Source organism: Orcinus orca, chromosome 12, assembly GCF_937001465.1.
Source record: "Orcinus orca chromosome 12, mOrcOrc1.1, whole genome shotgun sequence".
NCBI classification, from domain to species: domain Eukaryota; kingdom Metazoa; phylum Chordata; class Mammalia; order Artiodactyla; family Delphinidae; genus Orcinus; species Orcinus orca.
The window spans coordinates 48,297,306-48,308,314 of NC_064570.1; the positions used below are offsets into that span (position 1 = coordinate 48,297,306).

At 40.4% G+C, this 11,009-nt stretch overlaps 1 pseudogene; it reads left to right on the plus strand.

Moving 5' to 3' along the window:
- Window positions 1–9,528: 9,528 nt before the first annotated feature.
- LOC101282275 (D-aminoacyl-tRNA deacylase 2-like) lies at window positions 9,529–10,391 on the plus strand (annotated as a pseudogene).
- The last annotated feature ends 618 nt before the right edge of the window (window positions 10,392–11,009 follow it).

Below are 11,009 nucleotides of genomic sequence, written 5' to 3' on the forward strand. Positions count from 1 at the left end.
AAAAGAAGCCAAATTATCAAATGCACAAATCAAACTAAAAATCTAGAATAGTTAGACTTTTCAGTGTAGAAAACAGGATGTGCAGTGTGATTGCATTTTAAAACTATATATTGGGTAAGACTTCTGGCTGTGGGAGAATGAAGAGGTTGGCAAATTCTCACCCCCAAAAATAAAATATAAAACTGGGCAAAATTATAAGAAACAATTTCAAGGCTTTGGAAATCAACCAAAGGGAAATAACAAATTGAGAAACATTTAGTCATGAAAAGCTGCATAAAATTTTATGAAAGAATGATGAGTCTGTGGCTTTCCTGCCTGGAGCTGCTCTCTCCCCTGTGCCCCTAGCACATTTAGCCTGATGATTTTACCAGGGCAATACTGGCTGTGAAAACCAGCAGCCTCACTATCAGAGGTGGGGTGGATTTGATTTGGAATGGAAGGTGAAAATCCACAACCAGCAGTGTTGTCAGTAAAAGTAGCAAACTTAGTAGGAATTGAAAAGGAAAACTCACAGCTCTCCTAGCCTGAAATTGCAGTCCTGGTTGAAGTGAGCCTCTGACGAGCCAGAAATGTAAAGGGGAAATCCTAGAAATGAGAGAGCCATAGAAAAGCTATATAATCTCTCCATGCATCCCTGGCTGACCAGGAAACTATGCATATGTCTATGCAAGGGAGAGTCAAGAGAGCCTGGAAGAAAGTACAAGTCAGGCAGCCTTGAAAACTGACTGAACTCTGAATGAATTCCTTAACCCACACACATGTCCATCAGCAGAGGATGGATCTTATAAACTTATGGTGTTTGAGCACAGTCTCTGCCTAATCATTGGCTGACCACTAAACTATGCAGACACAGGGGACAACCCCTAGGCAGCCAGGCTAAAAATTAAATATAAGAACTTAAAACAAACAAACAAAACAACTGAGCAGAGACATTAGTGGCCATACACTTGAAACCGAGCAGGACCCTGTGGGGCTCCTGGGCATGAAAGCCTTTCTGGGTCCCCCTTTCTAGACCTTCCCTGAGTTCCAAAGGGCAGGTTCAAATGGTTGTTAATCAGGGAAGGGAGGGGATGCAGAGACAAGGGAGGAGCAGTCAAGAAACAACAGTGCAGCCTTGGGACAGGATCCTGGTTCCCCCTCAAGGGACACACGTAACAATATCTTTGAGCTCTTCTGCAGAACTAAAACCCCCAAGAAATGGAAGATGTTAACTCCTTGATGAAGCATTCTTCATTCCAGAGAGAAGGTCACAGTTTGATAATCTTGAGAACCACAGCTCATCAGGAGACCATCTGAGGCCTAATTAAAGGGATGCAGGCCCTGCACAAACCCTGATCCTTATCAACAACCCCACCCTTGAACCATTGCTATAAAACTCCTCACCAAATCCCCCTAAGTTAGGACACACAGTTTTTAAGGGCACGAGCCTGCTGTGTCCCCATTTGCCTGTCAAAGCAATAAAGCTGTTCTTTTCTACTTCACCCAAAACTCTGTCTCCAAGATTCAATTTGGCACCAGTTCACAGAGGCCAAGTTTTCAGCATCACACTGCAGAGACACAGATTCTGCTGATTAAGTACAAGCAAGTTAATAAAAACAATAATAACCACCTCAGGAAAATAAATCAGAGTCCAGAGTTGCTACAGTATATTATCTAAAATATCAAGATTTCAACAAAAATTATGAGATGTGAAGAAACAGAAAATCTGATTCATACTCCGAAATAAATATGGCCCATGCTCAGGGAAAAAGCAAACAACAGAAACTAACTCTGAGAGGGCCCAGAACTTAGATTTAGCAAGTAAAGGTTTTAAAGCAGCTATTATAAATAGGTTCAAAGAACTAAAGGAAACCATGCTTAAGAATTAAAGCACTGGGTAATGGCAATGACTCAACAAACAGAATCTCAACAAAGAAACAGACATTATAAAGGAAGAACCTAACGGAAATTGAGTTGAAATATATATAGCCGAAATTTAATAATCTATGAGAGGAGGTCATAGAAGAGTCAGTGAACTTGAACATATTGGGTTGGCCAAAAAGTTCGTTCGGGCTTTTACCATAACATTTGACAGACCAAACCCGAACGAACTTTTTGGCCAGCCCAGTAGCTCATTAGAAATCATTCAATCTGAAGAACAGAAAGGAAAAAGATTAAGGAAAAATAAACTGAGCCTCAGAGACTGGTGGGACAACAATGAGCATGTCAACATACATGTCATTGGAGTCCCTGAAGGCTAAAAGAGAAAGCGGCAGAAAAATATTTAATGACATATGGCTGAAAATTTCTCAGATTTGATGAAAACAACAATCTACAGACCACAGAAACTCAACAAACCCCAAGGAGAATAAATAAAAAGAGATCCACATCTAGACACATCATAGTCAAATTACTGGAAGGCAAAGACAAGAGAAAATCTTGAAACCACTTAGAGAAGATGACTCATCATGTACAAGAGAACAATATGATTAATAATCAACTTCTTGTCAGAAACCACGAAGGCCAAAAGAGAGTAGAATCACATATTCAAATTGCTGAAAGAAAAACACCTGTCAACCAAGAGTTCTTTATTTAGTAAAACTATTCTTTAATAATTAAAATGAAATAAAGATATTTCCAGATAAAGACTGAGAGAATTTGTTGCTAGCTGACCAGCTTTACAAGAAATACTAAAGGAAGTTCTTCAGGCTGAAAGGAACTGACACCAGATCGTAACTTGAATCCAAAGAAGGAATGACGAACACAGGAAATGGTAAATACGTCAGTAAATATAAAGTTCTTATAAATATATTTATTTTCTTCTCTTAATTTCTTTAAAAACCATAATGGTTTGTAAAGCTGTAATTATAACACTATATTTAAGCTTATTATACATATATATATAAACAATAGTAGCATAAAGGAAGGGTTGAAATGGAGTTATATTGGAGCAAAGTTGCTGTATTTTACTGGAATTAAGATTGAACTAGATTGTGACAAGGTAAGAGGTATATTTTAATCCCTAGAGCAATCATTAATAAAATACATTTTAAAAATAGTTTAAAAATCAGCAATAGAAAACACATAGAAATGATGAACAGATATAGGAGGACTTCCGGGAAGATGGCGGAAAAGTAAGACGCGGAGATCACCTTCCTCTCCACAGATACACCAGAAATACATCTACGCGTGGAACAACTCCTACGGAGCACCTACTGAACGCTGGCAGAAGACCTCAGACCTCCCAAAAGGCAAGGAACCCCCCACGTACCTGGTTAGGGCAAAAGAAAAAACTAAACAGAGACAAAAGGATAGGGACGGGTCCTGCAATAGCGGGAGAGAGCTGTGAAGGAGGAAAAGTGTCCACACACTAGGAAGCCCCTTCGCGGGTGGAGACTTCGGGAGGCGGAGTGGGGGAGCTTGGGAGCCGCGGAGGAGAGCACAGCAACAGGGGTGCGGAGGGCAAAGCGGACAGATTCCAGCACAGAGGATCGGGCCGACCGGCACTCACCAGCCGAGAGGCTTGTCTGCTCGCCCGCCTGGGCGGGCGGGACTGGGAGCTGAGGCTCCGGCTTTTGTCGGAGCGCCGGGAGAGGACTGAGGTTGGCGGCGTGAACACAGCCTGCAGGGCGTTGGTGCGCCGCGGCTGGCCGGGAGAGAGTCCGGGGAGGGGTCTGGACCTGCCGAAGAGGCAAGAGACTTTTACGTCCCTTTTTGTTTCCTGGTGCACGAGGAGAGGGGATTAAGAACGCTGCTTGAGAGAGCTCCAGGGACGGGCGCGAGCCGCGGCTAGGAGTGCGGAGACCAGAGACGGACATGGGACGCTAAGGCCGCTGCTGCCGCCGCCAGGAGGCCTGTGTGCGAACACAGGTCACTAGCCACACGCCCTTCCGGGGAGCCTGTGCAGCCCGCCACTGCCAGGGTCCCGGGATCCAGGGACGGCTCCCCCGGGAGAGCGCACAGCGCGCCTCAGGCTGCAGCGTCACGCCAGCCTCTGCCGCTGCAGGCCGCCCCGCACTCCGTGACCCTCCCTACCCCCCGGCCTGGGTGAGCCAGAGCCTCCGAATCAGCGGCTCCTTTAACCCCGTCCTATCTGAGCAAAGAACAGACGCCCTCCGGCGACCTACACGCACAGGCGGGGCCAAATCCAAAGCTGAGCCCCTGGGAACTGTGAGAACAAAGAAGAGAAAGGGAAATCTCTCCCAGCAGCCTCAGAAGCAGCAGATTAAAGCTCCACAATCAACTTGATATACCCTGCATCTGTGGAATACCTGAATAGACAACGAATCATCCCAAATTAAGGAGCCCTGTGGATGAAAGGCTCTTGGTGCTGCAGCCAGGACTCAGTGCTGTGCCTCTGAGGTGGGAGAGCCAACTTCAGGACACTGGTCCACAAGAGGCCTCCCAGCTGCACATAATATCAGACAGCAAAAATCTCTGAGAGATCTCCATCTCAACGCCAGCACCCAGCTTCACTCAACGACCAGCAAGCTACAGTGCTGGACATCCTATGCCAAACAACTAGCAAGACAGGAACACAACCCCACCCATTAGCAGAGAGGCTGCCCAAAATCATAATAAGTCTACAGACACCCCAAAACACACCACCAGACGTGGACCTGCCCACCAGAAAGACAAGATCCAGCCTCATACACCAGAACACAGGCACTAGTACCCTCCACCAGGAAGCCTACACAACCCACTGAACCAACCTTAGCCACTGGGGACAGACACAAAAAACAACAGGAACTACGAACCTTCAGCCTGCAAAAAAAAAAAAAAGGAGACCCCAAACACAGTAAGATAAGCAAAATGAAAAGACAGAAAAACACACAGCAGATGAAGGAGCAAGATAAAAACCCACCAGACCTAACAAATGAAGAGGAAATAGGCAGTCTACCTGAAAAAGAATTCAGAATAATGATAGTAAGGTTGATCCGAAATCTTGGAGATAGAATGGACAATAGAATGGACAAATTGCAAGAATCAGTTAACAAGGACCTAGAAGAACTAAAGATGAAACAAGCAACGATGAACAACACAATAAATGAAATTAAAAGTACTCTAGATGGGATCAATAGCAGAATAACTGAGGCAGAAGAACGGATAAGTGACCTGGAAGATAAAATAGTGGAAATAACTACTGCAGAGCAGAATAAAGAAAAAAGAATGAAAAGAACTGAGGACAGTCTCAGAGACCTCTGGGACAACATTAAACGCACCAACATTCGAATTATAGGGGTTCCAGAAGAAGAAGAGAAAAAGAAAGGGACTGAGAAATTAAAACCTTTACAGACAAGCAAAAGCTGAGAGAGTTCAGCACCACCAAACCAGCTCTACAACAACTGCTAAAGGAACTTCTCTAGGCAAGAAACACAAAAGAAGGAAAGGACCTACAATAACGAACCCAAAACAATTAAGAAAATGGGAATAGGAACACACATATCGATAATTACCTTAAATGTAAATGGACTAAATGCTCCCACCAAAAGACACAGATTGGCTGAATGGATACAAAAACAAGACCCATATATTTGCTGTCTACAAGAGACCCACTTCAGACCTAGAGACACATACAGACTGAAAGTAAGGGGATGGAAAAAGGTATTTCATGCAAATGGAAACCAAAAGAAAGCTGGAGTAGCAATTCTCATATCAGACAAAATAGACTTTAAAACAAAGACTATTAGAAGAGACAAAGAAGGACACTACATAATGATCAAGGGATCGATCCAAGAGGAAGATATAACAATTGTAAATATTTATGCACCCAACATAGGTGCACCTCAATACGTAAGGCAAATACTGACAACCATAAAAGGGGAAATCGACAGTAACACATTCATAGTAGGGGACTTTAACACCCCACTTTCACCAATGGACAGATCATCCAAAATGAAAATAAATAAGGAAACACAAGCTTTAAATGATACATTAAACGAGATGGAGTTAATTGATATTTATAGGACATTCCATCCAAAATTATAAAAGCAATACCATTTACAATAGCATAAAAATATGAAATAGAAATAAATTTGACAAAAGATGTACAATAACTATATAATGATAACTAGAAAACATTGGTGAAAGGAATTAAAGAAGACCTAGAAAGATGGAGAGATATATCATGTTCATGGAACAAAAGACCTGAGATTGTTAAAGCATCAATCCTCCTGAAATTGATTTACTATCCCAGTTAAAATCCCAACAGGTTTTAAAAAAATAAATTGATGACCTGATTCTGAAATTTATATGGAAATGAAAAAGACTTAGAATAACTAAAACAACTTTGAAAAGAAAGCAGACAAAAATCAGCAATAAAGATGTTACACTTAAAATATTTAACACAAAAGAAGAGAGTAAAAGGGCAACAAGAACAAAACAAATCTGCAATATATAGGAATTAAAGAGCAAAATGATAGACGTAATCCAATCCTATCAATAATTTCATTACATTATTAATCATTCAATGAAAAGGCAGAAATTCTCACACTGGCTATAAAACACAACTCAAAGATAAAAATAGACGGACAGTAAAAGAATGGAAAAATATTTGCTATGTAAGCAATAACCATAAGAGAGCTGAAATGTCTATATTAATATCAGGATATATAGACTTTAAAACAAGAGATACACTGGAGACAAAGAGGTATTTCATAATGATGAAAATGTCAATACATCCAAAAGATATAATAATTACAAGTGTATACCCATCTAACAACAGAGGCCCCAAATACATGAAGCAAAAGTTGACAGAATTGAAAAAAAATTGACAATTCTGTAACTATAGAGATTCCAATACCCAACTTTTGATAATTGACGGAATAACTGGACAGAAAATGAATAATGGTAGAGAAGACTTAAATTGAGGAGAATACACATTCTTTTAAAGTGCATATGAAACATTCTCCAGGATTGATCATATGCTAGGCCAAAAGCCAAATCTAAATAAATTTTAAATGACTGAAATTATTTAAAAGATGTTCTTTAACCACAATGGAGTTAAACTAGAGATCAACATAAAGAAACTTGGGAAATCTCCAAATATTTGGAAGTTAAACAATGCACTTCTAAATAACTCATGGACAAAAAAAGAAATCAAAAAGGAAATTTAAAAACATGAATTTAAAATCAACAGAACAAAATATATCAAAATTTATGAGACGCAGCTAAAGCAGTGGTTGGGGGTAATTCATAACACTGAATAGCTATATTAAAAAAGAAATATTACAAGTCAGTTACATATGTTCACATTAAGAGTTAGAAAAAGAATAAATTAAACCTTAATTAAGCAGAAGAAAGGAAACAACAAAGATCAGTGTAGAAATCAATAAAACAAAAAAACAAAAATAAAACAAAATCAATTCTATTAAACCAAAAGTATGTATTTTGAAAAGATTAAAAAAAAGAAAAACCTTTAGCTAGACTGAATAAGAGAGAAGACACAAATTATCAAAATCAACAATGAAAAGAGGGGACATCACTACCAATCTGATAAAAATTAAAAGAATTTTATGGCAATAACATAAAAGACACAAATTACCAAAACTTACTCAAGAAGAAATAGAAATTCTGTATAAATCTATAACAAGTAAAGTAACTATTGATGTTTAAACCTTTCAGTAAACTCTAGTAAATTATTTCACTGGTATAACTATAAATGGATTATAACCTTTAAAAACTGTGAATCACTGTATTGTATACCTGTAACTTATATAATATTGTAGATCAACTATACTTCAACTAAAAAACAAATCCAAAACAACCTAGTCTAGGTACTGCTGTGAGGGGGCTTTCCAGATGTAATTAAGATCCCAAATCAGTTGACTTTAAGATAGGGAGATATTCTCAGTGGGTCTGATCTAACCATATGGGCCCTTAAACGATGATAGACTTTCCCTGGTGAGAGAGTTTTGAAGCATGAGAGGAATTTGACATAAGGAAGTATTACAGACTGAACTGTGTCTCCCCAAAACGCCTTTGTTGAAACACTAACCTCGATGTGACTATATTTGGAGACAGGGCCCATAAGAAAGTAATAAAAATTAAGTGAGATCATAAGTCTGGGGCCTTAATGTGCTATAACTAGCGTCTTTATAAGAAGAAGAGACACCAGAGACCACCCCCTCTCTGCACACTCAAGAGAAAAGGCCATGTGAGGCCACAGCAAGAAAGCAGACATCTACAATCCACGAAGAGAGGCTCTCACCAGAAACCAATTCAGAAAGCACCTTGATCTTGGACTTGTGGACTTCAGACCTGTGAGAAAATAAATTTCCTCTGTTTCGGCAACCCAGTTTGTGGTGTTTTGTAGTGACAGCCCTAGCAGACTACTACAGAAATATTCTCCACTTCATGTTTTGAAGACTGTGAGGGTCATGTGACGAGGAGTATGGAAAGTGGCCTCCAGCTGACAGCCATCAAGGAAACGGAGCTCCATCCTATAGCTGCAAGGAACTGAATTCTGACTCAGTCAATTGAGCTCAGAAGAGAAGCTCAGGATCCAGATGAGGACACCTAGACTTCAGCCTTATAAGAACCTGAGCAGGGAACCCCGCCATGCCATGCCCAGATGTTTGGCCTACAGAACTGGGAGTTAGCAAAGGAGTTTTGTTTTAAGTTGCATAAACAAACAAATAATTTCACTGGTGAATTCTACTAACATTTAAGGAAGAAATAATACCAATTCTACACAATCTTTTCCAGAATAAAGAAGAGGAGGAAACACATCCCAACTCAATTTATTAGGGCAGCATTACCCTGATACCAAAACTCTCACCAGCAAAGCCAATTAACAATTCCTGGGAAATAAAAATAGAAGCTGGGAAATAAAATAAAGTCTAACCTGTCTCTTTCTTTTCCTTGGGCTTCTCTAGTTTCACTCGCTCACAGGGTGCCGCATGCAGAGGCCTTGCACCCAGCACATCAGACCAGGGTTCCTGCGAAATGCCTGCAGCCAACACCTCAGCTCCACGGGCCGTGTGCAGAGACGCTGCTCCAGCCCGGCACTGCGATCTAGAACGTGAGCAGCTGCGCAGGCTCCGTGAGAATTCTGCCCCCTTCCCAATTAAGGAGAACCCTATTAAGGAGCCCCACCCACAGCCTGTGAGGAGCATGCGTGCTCTAGAGCGCAAGCTCGCGCCTCTCCTGTCTTTGACCAAAGAGTAAAGCTTTCCTTTGCTTCTGAACCAAACTCGGTCTCGTTCTATTGGCACAAAGGACACCGGGCAGAAGGACCCTTGTTGGAGACCAACTTGAGAGGGTTGGTAACAAAACTAGAAAAAGATATTACAAAAAATAAAACTACAGACTCAAATTCCTCATGAATGTATGTGCAAAAATCCTTAACAAAACATTAGCAAATCAAATCCAACAGGATATATAAAAGGATAATACATCACAACCTAGTGGGTTTTATGCTGGGAATCAAAATTATAAATAATAATTGTCTCTGGATCCTGGGATTATGGGTAGTTTGTTTTCCTCTAAATTTTCAATAATGAACATAGCTTAGTTCTTCAACAAGAATTTAAGGCCTCCCGCCCCGCCCAACGCTCCCTGAGCGCCGGGGGCGGGCCTGTGCGGCGCGTGGCTGGAACCTGGGGGATATCCGCGCGGGTTTGAGCCATGGCTGAAAGTGGCCGGGCACCTCAGGCCCGGGCCCTCCTGCAGCAGTGCCTGCACGCCCGGCTGCAAGTACGCCCCGCCGAAGGGGACGCCGCGGCCCAGTGGGTGGAGGTCCAGAGAGGATTAGTGATCCACCTGTGCTTTTTCAAGGGAGCTGATAAAGAGCTTCTTCCCAAAATGGTTAATACACTGTTAAATGTGAAATTAAGTGAAACAGAAAATGGCAAGCGTGTCTCTGTATTGGATCTACCTGGCAACATTCTTATCATCCCTCAAGCCACCCTTGGGGGGAGAGTAAAAGGAAGAAGCATGCAGTATCACTCTAACTCTGGAAAAGAAGAGGGGTTAGAACTTTATTCCCAATTTGTGACTCTCCAAAAAAGAATTAGCTGCTAACAGCAAGTGTGCCGAAGCTGGGGTTGTGGTGGAACATGGTACTTACGGCAACAGGTGTTAAAGCTCGACACCAATGGACCATACACACACCTAACTGAGTTTTGAAAAATTATAAGTTGCTACAGTTGTAATTAGATTCTCTTCCCCTTCTGCTTGAGTACACTAATCTGCAGCATTTTTAGACAAGAAAATCCTGGGTCCCATCCATACCTCTGCAGCCTGCTACTTGGACGACCTCGCCACGTCACCTAAACACTGGATCTCAGTCACCTTCCATCCTGCTTTCCCCTAAACTCACACTCAAAATTTTGAAAAATGCCTTGTATTTGCTTTATGGTCATTGATAAGAACATGGAAATGTTCTTAGAGAGCTGTATTTAAGCATTTTGCAAAATCAAGAAAAATATGTTTCTTATACCCTCAAATGTATGTAATATGTAGTAAAAATCACTATTTGTGTTACGGTTACAATTATAATTTTGTCAATTTTGTTTTAGTATTTCAGATTTCCATATTTTGAATGAAATATGCAATTTACTATTCCTTCTAATAATATCTATGAAAATGTAATACAAAAATGTTATTGTACATTTTAATATTATTTTCCAAGGACATCCAAGTGCTTTAAATTATTTTAAGAATCTTTAGTTGATATAGCAATAAGGTATGGGGGACTAAAAGTTGTTTTTATTTAATATACTAATGGCTTAATACTAATGGCTTAATATTCTGTTTCTCAGTTTTTTACCAAAGCAATGTGTGTTGCATTTTGTCTTTGGTTTTTAAAAGTTACTGTTTCATTAAATTAATGTTCATAAATTTTTTTAGGAAGTTCCTTTCTTGTTGGTTTAGATTGCTATAAAAGGAATAAAAAGGGGAAAAAAAGAATTTAAATATTATTATTTTAAAGAAATACAAAGAATTTTCCTCCAGTGTTTCCTGGAGTATATAGGAAGTGGAAGAAACACTGATTTGGGTGAAAGAGTCACAAAGTAAAAACATTTCTC